The sequence below is a fragment of the Apium graveolens genome, chromosome 6 (assembly GCF_009905375.1).
Source record: "Apium graveolens cultivar Ventura chromosome 6, ASM990537v1, whole genome shotgun sequence".
NCBI lineage: Eukaryota > Viridiplantae > Streptophyta > Magnoliopsida > Apiales > Apiaceae > Apium > Apium graveolens.
Window position 1 is genome coordinate 250,859,558 of NC_133652.1, and position 4,398 is coordinate 250,863,955.

General features: G+C 41.5%; 1 non-coding gene across 1 annotated transcript; it reads right to left on the minus strand.

Annotated features, from left to right (window-relative positions):
* Positions 1–606: 606 nt before the first annotated feature.
* LOC141670084 (small nucleolar RNA R71) lies at positions 607–713 on the minus strand. The gene has a single exon (XR_012554332.1). It is a non-coding gene; the product is annotated as a small nucleolar RNA R71 (small nucleolar RNA).
* Positions 714–4,398: the final 3,685 nt, after the last annotated feature.

Consider the following 4,398-nt stretch of genomic DNA (forward strand, 5'->3'; position numbering starts at 1 on the left):
TAGTTATGTGCTTGACATCAGTGGTCGTTAAAGTTCAGTGACTCGGATATTTTACTTACTTTTTGTTTGTTGCTTTTTCAGGTACTTTAGGGAGCGTGTATGCTAACGCTTTCTCGATCTCGCAAGAGAACACTAGATAAAGCAGAGGAAGAAGTTCTAGTAGAGGAAGAAGTTCTTGTTGAGAAGGAGAAAGTTGCAGAAGAAGCTCTTGTTGCAATGGGTGAACCAAAAGTGAATACAAAGGCTTTGATGGACTATTCTCAGCCAAAGATCAATGATATTCAGTCTAGCATTGTCAGACCAGCCATCGCGGCCAATACTTTTGAAATCAAGGCTAGCACGATTCAGATTGTGCATAACTCGGTTTAGTTTGGGGGTTCTCCGACGGAAGATCCCACCATGCATATTAAAGATTTTATCGAGATCTGCAACACTTTCAAATTCAACAATGTTTCTGAAGATGCTATTAAGTTGAAGCTTTTCCCATTCTCACTGAGGGATAAAGCTAAGTGCTGGTTGCATTCTCTACCACTAGGCTTTATCACTAAATGGGAAGATCTTGCTCAAAAGTTTCTTACTAAGTTCTTTTCTATGGCAAAGACTGCTGCAATCAGGAATGCTCTTACTCAATTTGCGCAGCAATCAGGAGAGTCTTTGTGTGAAGCTTGGGATCGTTATAAGGAGCTGCTTAGAAAGTGCCCTCATCATGGGATGCCTGACTGGATGATCATTAACTGCTTTTATAATGGCTTGGGAGTATAGTCTAGACCCATGCTCGATGCAGCATCAGGTGGAGCCTTATGGGCTAAGAGCTATGATGAAACTTATGAGCTGATTGAACTGATGGCTGCTAATGAATACCAGAACCCTTCTCAGAGACTAAATCAAGATAAGGTAGCAGAAATTCTGGAGGTAGATGCAGCTACTGCTATAGCTGCTCAGCTTAAGACTTTGATGATGAAGGTAGATTTTTTGGCTAATTATGGAGTTAATCAGATTACTAGTGTCTATGAGCTTTGTGCTGGGGCGTATGAGACAGAGCAGTGTGCTATTTCTAGCGAATCAGCTCAGTTCATAAGCAACTTTCAGAGGTCGCAGCATCCAGTTCCAGCCACCTACCATCCTAACAACCGTAATCATCCTAACTTTAGCTGGAGCAACACTCAGAATGCAGTTCAACAGCCTTATTAGCAGTATGCAGCAAAGCAGAACAACCCTCCTGGTTTTCAACAAACGCAATATGCTCCAAGACAACAACTTCAACTTCAGCAGTTACCACATGGAGGTTCAAATCAAGCTAGTGAAAAATTTGAATTGGAAGAGTTGAGGCTCATATGCAAGAGCCAAGCGGTTTCTATCAAGACCTTGGAGAATCAAATTGGTCAGATCCCTAGTGACACAGAAGTTTCAGGCAAGAAGGAAGCAAAAGAGCAGATTAAGGCAATTACATTGAGGTCTGGGAAGGTTGCAAGTCAAGAAAAAGCTCAAGTTCAAGAATCTGAAGATGTGGTTGAAGAAGAAGTGCAGAAGGAAGCAGAAGTGGAACCAAGGAAGAAAACTGTGGAACACACTCCTCCTGAGGGTAATACAGGGGAGAAGCAGATCTATCCTCCACCTCCATTCCTTAGAGGTTGTAGAAGCAAAAGTTGGATAAGCAGTTTGTGAAGTTTCTGGAGGTGTTCAAAAAACTTTATATCAATATACCTTTCGCTGAAGCTCTTGAACAGATGCCTAGTAATGTGAAGTTTATGAAAGGTATTCTCTCTCAAAAAGTGAAGCTCGATGACTTAGAGACCGTTGCTCTAACAGAGGAATGCAGTGATGTGCTGCAACAGAAGTTGCCTCCGAAGCTGAAAGATCCTGAAAGCTTCACTATTCCTTGTACCATTGGAAATTTGTCATTCGACAAGTGTTTATGTAATTTGGGAGCCAGCATCAATCTGATTCCTTTGTCTGTCTTCAAGAAGTTAGATTTACCTGATCCAAATCCTACTTATATGTCCTTACAGTTGGCTGATCGCTCTATTACATATCCATGAGGCATTGTGGAGGATGTCTTGGTCAAGGTGGACAAACTCATCCTTCCTGCTGATTTTATAATTCTTGATTTTGAGGAGGATAAAAAGATTCCCATAATCTTGGGAAGACCATTATTGGCTACGGGCCAAACCTTGATTGATGTGTAGAAGGGTGAGCTCACTATGCGAATCCTGGATCAGGATGTGACTTTTAATGTGTTCAATGCCATGAAATTCCCTACTGATAACAAGGAGTGCTTAAAAGTAGAGTTGGTTGATTCTGTTGTTACTTCAGAACTTGATCGAATGCTAAGGTCTGATGCCTTAGAGAAGGCCTTGTTGGGGAATTTAGATAGTGAAGATGATGAAGATGATAATCAATTGTAGTATTTGAATGTTTCTCCTTGGAAGTGAAGGCTAGATATGCCTTTTGAATCTCTTGGAATGTCAGAACTGAAAAATGTTGAGGGGCGTCTCAAGCCTTCTATTGAGGAAGCTCCTATACTCGAGCTTAAGCCTTTTCCTGAACACTTAATGTATGCTTTTTTAGGTTATGCATCTACTTTGCCTCTTATTATCGCATCTGACATTTCAGGTAGTGATGAGGAAAAGATCTTGAGAATTCTAAGAGAATTCAAATCGGCAATTGGATGTACTATAGCAGATATCAAGGGAATCAGCCCTTCGTATTGCATGCATAAAATTCTGCTAGAGGAAGGAAGTAAGCCAATGGTTGAGCAACAAAGAAGCCTTATTCCGATAATGAAAGAGGTGAGTCTAAGTGGCTAGATGCAGGGATCATCTATCCTATTTCTGACAGTTCTTGGGTGAGTCCAGTGCAGTGTGTGCCGAAGAAATGAGGTATCACTGTGGTCGAAAATGAAAAGAATGAGCTCATTCCTACTCGAACAGTCACGGGGTGGAAAGTTTGCATGGATTACGAGAAGCTGAACAAAGCCACAAGGAAAGATCACTTCCCTCTTCCGTTCATGGATAAGATACTTGACTGGTTGGCTGGGCATGAGTACTATTGTCTTCTGGATGGCTATTCGGGTTATAATCAGATTTGTATCGCTCTAAAAGATCAGGAAAAGACTACCTTCACTTGTCCGTTCGGTACTTTTGCCTTCAGAAGAGTTTCTTTTGGGTTGTGTGGTGCACCTGCCACATTTCAGAGATGTATGATGGCCATTTTCTCTGACATGATTGGTCAGAATGTGGAGGTATTTATGGATAATTTCTCTGTATTTGGTGATTCTTTCGAGGAGTGCTTGCAAAATCTTGGCGCAGTTCTTAAAAGGTGTGTTGAGACCAATCTGGTTCTCAACTGGGAGAAATGTCACTGTATGGTGCAACAGGGCATTATTCTTGGGCACAAGGTCTCTAGTAAAGGTCTTGAGGTGGATAAATCCAAGTTGGGGGTCATTGAAAACCTTCCTCCACCAATTTTTGTTAAGGGAGTCCGCGGCTTTCTTGGTCATGCAGGCTTCTATAGGCGGTTCATCAAGGACTTCTCTAAAATCTCTAAACCGTTGTGCAATCTTTTAAAGAAAGATGTCCCTTTCAAGTTCGATAATGAGTGTCGAGCTGCTTTTGAGATCTTAAAGAAGAGTTTGATCACAACACTTGTCATAACTGCACCTGATTGGAATAAGCCTTTTGTGATGATGTGCGATGCAAGTGACTATGCAGTTGGAGCAGTTCTTGGGAACAAAAAGAATAATGTATTTCATATGGTCTACTATACTAGTAAGACCCTTAATGGTGCTTAACTGAACTATACTACTACTGAGAAAGAACTCTTATCCATTGTCTATGGTTTTGAGAAGTTTCGATCTTATTTGCTTGGGACGAAGGTGACAGTTTTCACTGATCACGCTGCAATTCGCTATTTCGTCTCGAAGAAGGACTCGAAGCCTAGATTGGTTCGATGGGTTCTTTTACTTCATTAGTTTGAATTGTAGATCAAGGATAGGAAAGGAACTAAGAATCAAGTCGCTGATCATCTCTCTCGGTTGGAAGATCCATGTACAGCTTCACAGGATTAGACATTGATTAATGAGTCTTTCCCCGATGAGCAGTTATTTGGGGTGCAAGAGGAAGAATCGTGGTTCGCAGACATTGTGAACTACCTTGAGAGCAACATTATGCCTCCAGATTTGTCTTCTGCTCAAAGGAAGAAGTTTCTTCATGAGGTGAAGTGGTACATCTGAGATGAGCCATTTCTGTTTAGGCAAGGAGCTGACCAAATCATCAGGAGATGTATTCCGTACAACGAGACGGAGGGTATCTTGCGAGACTTTCATTCGACTGTTTATGGAGGCCACTATACTATGGTGGAGAGAAGACAACAACTCGTATCCTTCAAGCAGGATTCTTC